Source organism: Trichosurus vulpecula, chromosome 7, assembly GCF_011100635.1.
Source record: "Trichosurus vulpecula isolate mTriVul1 chromosome 7, mTriVul1.pri, whole genome shotgun sequence".
NCBI classification, from domain to species: domain Eukaryota; kingdom Metazoa; phylum Chordata; class Mammalia; order Diprotodontia; family Phalangeridae; genus Trichosurus; species Trichosurus vulpecula.
In genome coordinates this window covers 146,817,766-146,828,129 of record NC_050579.1, presented here as the reverse complement: position 1 = coordinate 146,828,129, position 10,364 = coordinate 146,817,766, and the positions used below count along the sequence as shown (strand labels likewise).

The window sequence follows — 10,364 nt, the reverse complement described above, 5'->3', positions numbered from 1 at the left end:
CACAAACTTGTCCTGAGGATCAAACAAGATATTATTTGTAGAATAGTTTACAAACCTTAAAGCACTATAGACATTTAACTATTATGATTTTGCAGGTTAGGAAACCTGAAGCCTAGAGGCAACCTAACTTTGGCAATTAAGACTCTTTTTATATTTGTGATTACTTTTCCTTTCACTGACTCAGGTTGGGAGCTTAAGCATCTTTATTTTGTGATTACTTTTCCTTTCACTGACTCAGGTTGGGAGCTTAAGCATCTTTATTTTTTTTAAATACTTGTTTTTGTTTTTTGAAGGGGGGGAAGGGCAGGGTAATTGGGATTAAGTGACTTGCCCAAGGTCACACAGCTAGTACATGTGTCAAGTGTCTGAGGCCAGATTTGAACTTGGGTCCTCCTGACTCCAGGGCCGGTGTTCTACTCACTGCACCACCTAGCTGCCCCAACTTGAGCACCTTTAGAAGCTGGTTTAGAGAAAAGTAAAATTAGAAGTAGAAGGAAAAGTGCACTTGGCCCCAGAACAGCTGCCCAAATTGGCTGAGCTTCAGTTTCTTCATCTGTAAAAATTGGGAATAATGGTCGTTATAACTACCTATCTTATAGTTTTGTGATATGGATCAAATAGGGGTCTGTAGTGTAAAGTGTTTTATAGGCCTTAAAGTGCCGTACCAGGAAGAGTCATAGCTACTAGGCCATTGTTTTCCTTATGGAGTTGGAAGTGCACGGGAAACCTTAAACAGATTCCCTTGTGGCTGGCAGCCCTGCGGTTCCGGTATAGGGGAGGGAGACGGGGGAGACAGAAAAGGAAAGAGGCCTATGTGATCAATTCTGATCTCCCTGGGCCAGAGCCTGTGTGTGGCCAGCCCCCATCACTCCCTTTGTTCAGTCTGCTACCTTGGCATTCTGATAATTGATATTTCTGAAGTCCTTGAAGAACCTCTCCTGCTGCTGCTGCTGCTGCTGGGTGTGTGTGTGTGTGTGTGTGTGTGTGTGTGTGTTCAGGGAGGAGGTTGCAAGGAATATGTTTTGATTTTCTTCTTAAAATGGGTAGATGCTATACAAAGGTAGAAAACTATAGTTAGTAGAGTTTCTCTGTATTCATTGCTTCTGATCCCATATCACTCAGGGAGTACAGATTACCTTGGAGGGTTAAGGGTTAGAATGCTTTAATAGAGGGGCTCTTAATACCAGAAGGACCAAGTAGTCAATTGTAAAATTTTGCTTGATCTTTCAACATATTCTTAAATTCCGGTACTTCTCTGTGTCATGGACCTCATTGTCAGGCTGTTGAAACTTATGGACTCATTCTCAAAATAATGTTTTGTAGACCATGTTAATAATTGAAAGAAATGAAATTTCAGTCAGAGGTTAGTGAAGATAAAGATGTAATTTTTTTCCCCATCCATGCCTTTGAAGAAAGCCTTAGGACTAACAAAGTATAGTTTCAATCATAAGGAAAGCTTTAGAAATGTTATCCCTGTGTCTAATCTGCTTTTTAGCCACTAAAACTGGCTGTACTTTTTACCTTTGGATGCCTTTCACTTTATGCCTTAACATTCAGGCATGTACTTCTTTAAAAAAAAAAGGTAATTTAAATTTACAAAAGCTTTGTGAGTTTTACATAGTACGTTATTCACAATGAAAGGAGGGAGCCTGTACAGTAGAAAAAGTGTAAGCCTTCGAGTCAGAGACTCTTGGTTACCTCTATGTGATCTCAGGAAGTAATTTAATCCCAGGCCTCAGTTTCCTCATTTATAAAATAAGGGAGTTGGACTAGATGTCCTCTTAGGTCCCTTCTAGCTTTCTGTGATTCTGTTGTCCTGAGTTGGTAATATAAATATCACCATTACCACGAGGATGCTGAGAATCATAGAAGTAGGCCAACTTTCCTCAGGTTGTTGTTGGAGTGTTGGAGCTGGGCTAGGAACTGAGGTACACTGACTTCAGGACAAGTCAGTAGGCTTTCCACTGTGCCACGCTTCCCTCCCGTAACCGAGGGCTAATTTGTACTTAACCTTTTTTCTCTGCTAGATATCTGAGAGTAGGGCCTTAACTATGACGAGCAGAGGGGCACGGTGATAGGCAGGGCATCCAGAACCGTAAAAAGTGGTTGGGAGTGGGCTAAGGCAGCAGCAGTGGTGGCACAGAAAACAGAATGGGTGGCACTGTGACAATAGGTCTGCTAATGCAGGAATTGTGATGGGAACAGGTACAGCCCATTCTCTGAAAAAAAACTCTCATATTCCAGTTTTTCGTGGGGGTGGGTAGGTGGAGGGGTGGGTTGGAGAGAGTTTATCTCTCCCACAAGAATGATTCAGTAATACTGGGAGGTTTGGGTAGTTTGGGGCTAGATGAGGGCCCTGATTCCCATTGTATAGTGTGGGAGATTGGTGTCCACCACCTATAGGGACTGCTGTCATGTCCCAGAAGGGCACTACCATGGTTTTCCTGTGAGGCAAACTCCTGATAATTATTGCATATTGTATTTATTGACTTGCTTTGAGTGATTCTAAAATTTCATCATTGTTCATCATGTATGGCTTCTTTTGATGTTTTAAAATTAAAGTTTCAACTTGTTTGCTATGATGTTTAAATTAATTAAGAAAACAGGGCAGAAATATCCTTCTGATGTGTAAATTTCATATTGAAAAACAAAAGTATTCCTGAAATAAAATGAAGATTTTAGTACCTCAAGAGAAAAATCCTTACTTAGAATCAATTATTTTTAGACTTTGATAACATATGTGTGTATAGGTATGTGTGTACTGTATATGTATATGAGAAAATTTTGCTATTTTAAAACGTATTGAATCAAATTACTTCTAGCCCATTGTCTTCTGTCAAGGTAAATCCCATATTTTCATTGTTTTCTGCTTCTGTGATTGTTTCAACAATCCAGTTAGCAGCTTCTGTGGGGCTGTAAGATCCACCAACAACCAGCACCCAGAAAGCCACTAACACACTGCAAAAGCACAGGTTCTTTTGATCTGCTTTAGTAAGGAAAGCAACGTTAAGGGGTTGACAAGCTTACTTTAATTCAGCATACAAATATCATTCACTTAGTTCAGGGGAAAAGACCAGTACCCTGAACTTCAGAGCAAAATACAAACAAAGTACAAACATCGACAGATAGACCTTGTCTGATTCAAATCCCAATACACAGTTAGCACAGTTTAACAAAGTCCCAATATCCGGGTTTATGAGCTGGAGGGCTTCTTAGCTACAGCTGCCCGGGAGTCTCCAAACACCACCAAGAGTGAGAGCCCTAAACAAATTACAAACATCGACAGACAGACCAAATACAGATTCATAGTTACCAACATCTAGGTTCAGCCTGGGAGCTCAGAACAAGGGCTGGCCCAGAGTCATACGCACCACCACTGCTGTGGTTAAGAGCTCCAAAGAATAGAAAGCCAACCCCTGGTTTTATATCTTTTTCAGCGTCAGGGGTGAGTCACACATGCGACTCACCCACGTGACCTAGAATTGTCACAAAGAGGCGACTTAAACCCACGTGGTCTAAGAGCCTCTGATATCCCAAACCTATCACTCAAACTCATGTGTAAACTAGGTCCTCCCTTAGTTAGTCCCACCTGGGGCCCCACCTTGGTTACCAATTCACACCCACATAGGTTTAGCACCTAATTGGTGCTTGGGCTTGGGGCTTGCCACCTGGTAAGACTCAAAGACACTTAATTAATCATTTTAAAACAGTAAGAAAGTCCCAACTCAATTGATATTACAGTGATTAAGGCAAGAAACTTCATAGAGTAGGAATTAGCCCCTCTACAAGTTGAAATCTCGAAGACCAAACCAAAGTTTTAAACCTCAGATCTTATTTAACTTGACTTAGAAGTATGAGGGCTGTAAGATCTAGTTCATCAGCTTCAGGTAGGTAACTTGAATCTCTTTCTTGGCAAAAGTATCCTATTTGCTTTTGGAGATAATCGATCCTTTGGCTAGTAACACACCCAACAGAGCTCTCAACAAATACCCAATGATGATACAAGTCAGTTATGAGAAACAGAAGCACAGCAAGGAGTGAATTATTCATGAACTCATGAAGAATATTTGAGAAATACTTGGACAACCAAATATTTCCATTAAACACATATTTACTTAGCACCAGCCATGTGCCAGGGATATTTACAAATATATATTGTTTAAGTGTTTGTTCATTTTGTTTGCTGGGGCCTTTTCAGGAAGTAAATACAGGTACTTTCTGTGATTTTTTTCCCCCTTCTTGACATCTGGGAACATCTGTCATTCTTGGAAAAGGGTGATAAAATGATTAAAAAAAACTAACTCCAGACATGGTATTGAACTAGTTCCTAGGGACTGAGTCAGCTAATTTTTATCATAAACACAAAACAGGGGAACTTGGGGTTTGAAAGGGCAAGGTAAGGTTATCTTTCCCATTCAACCATTCAGCTACATGTTTGTTCACGCATACCTCCTCTCACTTTCCTCTGTCTCCCTCACTTCCATTCAGCTTTAATCAACAAAGATTTATTGAACCCCCACAGAGTATCAGGCACTTCTGTATATTGGAAACTGAAACCTGCCTTTAAGAAACATGTTGCATTTAGGAAGATGAGATACAAACACAAAAAAAAATAACAATGAAAACACATAGTCCTACACAGTTCTTTTCCTACCTTGCTCACCTTTGTGGATCAGTGTAACTCAACAAACATTTTTATGGATTTCCTGGGTGCTTTTGCACTTAATAGGCAGTGAGACTATGTAGATGGAAAACAATACCGTCTCTGCTCTAAAGGAGATGACACTCCAAAGGAGAAAAGACCCCACCTTCAATGGTAGCATCTATCCCCCTCCCAACTTTGACATGGGTCCCCTAGGCAAGCCCTCAGATTCAAGCCACTTTGTGGATCCCTATCTTTCCCAAACCCCAGCTCATAAACCCCAACCAATATATTTACTTTTAGTAGTTAGTCAGAGGACACGATTGGCTCAAAGCAAAAACATTTAATCTAATGACAAAAAGGGAAAAGTAGTTGAAAAGTAATAATCCTCCATAAATATGGGACACACTCTCCCACAAACACCAATACCATCAGTAGCAAAAGGGAACATGTCTAAGGAACATATTTGGAAAGACAAATGTAAGGAACATGCATAGCTAATACACATGTGTAGGATTATGTAGATGAGGAATAAGTGGGATGTGAATGGTGTGCATATGTCATACATACATGTGGCACACATACGGCTATAGAAGGGTACAAATATAGGTGAACTCCTACTTGTATTTTATAGGGACACAAATATGTACATGAATATGTGTATATGTATGTGTATATATATACGTGCCAGCACATACATGCACATGTGTATAAGCATGTACACACATGTATATACACACATAGATATGTAATGTATCACACATGCTACTCCATGTGATGCTCCATATATATGCACACATATATGGTATGCTATCTATCCATGGGTATATATGTGTATAGACACATGCATATATGTCTGAACATGTATATGTATACAGACACATACACACATATAGAGTGGAATCAAGTCATCCTTCATTTATGAATAAGTCATGTAGGTTCATAGTATCCTAATTTTTAAGAACTGGAGGGAACCCTAGGGGCCATTTAGTCCAACCTAATTTTATAGATGAGTGCTAGAGATACTAAAAGGCTTGCCCAGTGTCAAAAAAATTAGCAAGTGGGTCACCCCCACAGCCCCAGTGGGTGTAGGCCCTCAGTGCCGTGCTGTCCTTAGTTGCATTGCATGGACCTAGCCCCAACTGGACCCTTGGTGCCCCTACCTCATGGACTGGGCAAGCCTTTCCCCTCTTTTCTCTCTCTCTCCCATCCCACCCTCTTCCCACTCCTGGTTCCTGGTTCATGAATTATGTGGGCCATCAGCATGGACCCTCGCTACAAAATGGTTCATTGCATCAGAAGGATACAGTGCATGGCAATGACTTTGAATCTTACCTCTGTGGACAGTCAAATCAGAATAATAGCTGTCCCTCAATGACTGATTCCTGTCTTTCCAATGACTATTCACCATCTATTGGATTTCCTTACTCACCCAGTGAAGCTACATGGTCTACTGGAGGTGATGCACTTATTCCATATCTCACCTATGGATAGCTATGGACAGTTTAGTAACGGTGACCATCATTCCATGCATGATGCTGGTTTTGGACAACCTGGGGGTCTGGGAAGAAATATCTATCAACACAGGTTTAAATTTTTCCCACAAAACCCTGCATTTTCAGCATGGGGAACAAATGGATCTCAAGGACAACAGACTCAAAGTTCAGCTTATGGAAGCAGTTATAGCTACCCATCCAGTTCTTTGGGTGGTACTATTATTGATGGACAGACAGACAGATGTTAATGACCCTTTTAATAAAGCACCTGGAATGAACAGCATTGAGTAGGTAATGGTTGGACTTAGATTGATGGAGATGCGACAACATCTGCAGTTAAGAAGGTAGGGTGTGTTAACAGTGCTGTAATGACTGGCGCCCTTTTTGGTAATGGTGGATCAAGTGTAAACTTACCAATCAAAACCAACATCATGGGCTGCCATTTCAGCAAGCCTGCCAAACCACAATCTAAAATGGTAACAAAAAGTGGACTTATAATTGGAGGTGCTTTACTTCTACCACCTACAAAACATAATATGGACGTTGGTACTTGGGATAGCAAGGGGCTTGTGAGCAAGGCTCCCTCTCCCCAACAGATACCATTACCTCAGTCTCTCTCTCATAGCCATAACTACAGATTGTTGAGCCTGTTTCAAACTCAGCCTCCTCCTTTGGCCTAGACACAATATCAGAACCCTCAGCAGCCACCCCAAACCACAGGGTACCCCCTTGAAACCAAAATGAAGCTTTTGGACAGAGTGGAGGAACCAGTAGCAATAGCGACTCTACTGGATATGCCCAAACTCATTCTGTTCCAAGTGGAGAATCACAGCCTGTCCTTGAAAAACTGAAAGCTGCACATAGTTATAACCCTATAGAATTTGATTGGAACCTTAAAAATGGATGTGTGTTCGTAATAAAGAGTTATTCCAGGGAAGATATTCATCATTCCATTAAATACTCCATATAGCACAGAACATGGAAACAAACATTTAGACAGTGCTTTCTGAACCATCAGGGTCCTGTCTATTTGCTCTTCAGTGGCAGTGGCAGTGGACATTTTTGTGGAGTAGCAGAGATGAAATCACCTGCGGAGTATGGCACTAGTGCTGCTGTCTGGTCTCAGGACAAATGGAAGGGGAAATTTGATGTCAAGTAGATCTTTGTCAAAGATGTACCCAACAACCTGACATGTCAGGCTGGAGAATAATAGCATCAAACTGGTTACAGACTCCCATGCCACACGGGAAGTACCCTTAGAAAAAGCTAAACAAGTGTTTAAAGTTATTTCCATTTGCAAGCACATAACCTCCTTCTTTGATGACGTTTCTCATTATGAAAAGCATGAAGAAGTAGTTTGGAAGGATAAGATGTCATGGGTGATCAAAGCTGGGATCCATGAGCAAGCGAAGTGACATACTGGTGATGTAGTATAGTCATTCATGTGTGATTGTCTCCAGTCTCCAGGCTTAATATTTCAGGAATGGTGGAATTAATACAAACAATAAGAATGAAGATAAACTAGAACTGTTCGCAAAATTGACTATGAAAAACAAACTAAAAAATGCTGGTGCGAGGCATCAGGACTGACTAAAGCTTTCAGCTCCAATATAACTTCTCATGAAGTGGAAATTAAGTTGTTCCATCTTTAAATACTTTGTAGCTTTTTTGCTTTTTGTGTATCTGCATTAGTTTGTATTTTTTCTAAGTACAATACTCTAGAACTCATTAATAAACTTGTATTTTTTAAAGTCAGCTATTAATCAGACTGACCTAAGAAACTATAAAGCAAGCATCTTTTTTAAAAAAAGACAGGCCTAATGCTTCCCAAAGATTTTTTTTAGTTTTGGCCAAAATTACATTCCTTTTCTTATGTTCACAGTAATTTTATATATCTATAAAAATGAGCCTTCATATACTCCCCTCTTTTATGGTTTTATGGCAAACATAAGAAACCATGCATTGTTTTATCATGTAAAACATTCTATTAAAAATGCTGAAATCAAAAGGTAAATCAGGTCACTTTGTGCAAATGTTATGCTATTTATTTTGTCTGTGATCATACTTCTGAAAAGCCAGCATTGTCAGTTTGATTTTCTACTAAATGGGGAAAAATTAAATTTAAAGTTTGCAAATGCTGTGGAAAATTGTTTTGATTTCTTTAACAAAAACAAAAGAATCCCTTTCAAGTTCTGTTAAACAGAGCTTTTTGAGTACGTTTGTTATTCCACATCCTGCAGAGAATACTATCTTCTTTCAACCATAACTGCTTTATTGTTTATATAGCTTAATAATAATGATGATGTGATGCTATCAACATGCAGGGTTTTTGAAAACGTGTTTTAAACCTGGTTCAGCTTTCAGGTGTTCTTAGTTTATTGCAGACATTTTTAATTTTTCCCCTTATTCCTTACTTGAGAAACCTAATGCCATTTAAAGTTTTTATGCCAATAATGCTGAGCTTTAATGTAGGAACTAATAGGATGGAAAGTATGATGGATTGTACCTCCAATGTTTAAAATGGGCCGTGTTTATGTCTAATTTTTTCTTCTGTTGGATGAGTAAAAGAAAATCTTTTAAAAACTCAAAAAGTAGCAAGTGGCTAGGGTTTGAACCAAGGTCCTCTGACTCCAGATCCAGAGCCTTTTCTATTATATTACATTGTCACTCAAAGTAGAATATGATAGTAAACACTTTTGTCTAAAACAGACTATGTGCAGCCACAAAACTCAGTGTGGCTAGAACCAAATTAAAGTGTAATTAGGAACTATTTAACAAAATAAATAAAATTACAACAAAACATAGATAGTGTTGCTTAAGTCAATATGTGTCCACATCTATGGTCTATGGCCCCCAATTCTATATGAGTTTGACACACTGTTCCAAGACATTTGAAGGTGGAAAGATCACTTTCAAGTTGAGGATGGGGAATCATCTTCTCACAAAGGTAACACCTGACCAGAACCTTGAAGTAAGGGAATAATTTCCTGTCCTTTAAAAAAAAGCCATTGGATCCTGAGTTGAACAGAAAACAAGAGGGAGATGTACGTGGTTCATGCTAAGATTAAGTTTGAACTGAGAATGTCTGGGTCACATAAGCAACAAGATGGTGACTATATGTTTTCTCTGACGCCTGGGTCTTCACAAACCTCTCAAAAGCAGATATTATACGCCAAAGATAAAGAACCTTCAACTTTTTCCATGGTCTATAACAAGAATTCAACAAGAGGGTTAAAAATACTCAAAATCCAGAAACTGACCCTCGCTGACCCTGAGCTCACTCAATAACCCTCCCATACCTCCTATACTACAGGTAATGAAGCTTCACTAGTAGCCCTAAGGATATGACAGGCAATATTCACACATATTCCCTGGATGAGGCTTAGGGGTTTTGGTGACTGAGAAATCTGCTTATCCAGGAAGGGAGGGAAGGATTGGCACCTGGAGGAGTAGGAGAGCATGGACCCAGAGAGATTTCTAGGTAAATGTAGGAGAAGAGAAAAAGGTCAACAGGAAAGGGTAGAAATGGGGATGGGGGAGAAGTGCCCTATTATAAGACAATGTCCTCTCTGACAGCCATAATAATTTGCATTGTCTTGAGAAAGAGCCCCAGTGGAAAAGGCAGTGGCAGAAAGTGCCTAGAGAGAAAAGCATGGAATGGATATCTTGGAAGCTTTGACTGTATAAAGAATACAGAGAAAAGTGATAGACCAGATGATTATTGTGGTCATGAATGTCAGCTCCTTGAGGGCCAGAACAATTGGCACATAGTAAGTACTTAATTGCTTTTTGACTAAACTGATTGATTATGTGTGTGTATACATGTATATACATATATATGCACATACATATATAAATGAATGAGTATATATCAATGATATCTAGCTATATTATCTGTATAGAATTATCTCTCTATACAGCATATATATATAACATATATACACACGTATATATACATAAACGTATGTATATATCATTTTGCATGTACATAGACACTCAGTAAATATTGATTAGATATAACATGATCTGCTTTAATTCAAACTTGGGAAAATGTATTCTGTAATATGAGGATTAACGATTACAGCAGAGTAAAGGATTCAGGTAATCTAACTAGACTTTATTGCTTCTCAGTTTTAACAAATAATTAATTTTGAACTTTTGAGTTGAGATTCTCATTCAGACATAGCCCCTCTCACCTTTTCCTTGTGATTATGCCTTCTAAACCT

At 39.2% G+C, this 10,364-nt stretch overlaps 1 pseudogene; it reads left to right on the top strand.

The window, feature by feature from the left end:
• The first annotated feature begins 5,923 nt into the window (after window positions 1-5,923).
• On the top strand, window positions 5,924-6,818 carry LOC118857675 (annotated as a pseudogene).
• Window positions 6,819-10,364: the final 3,546 nt, after the last annotated feature.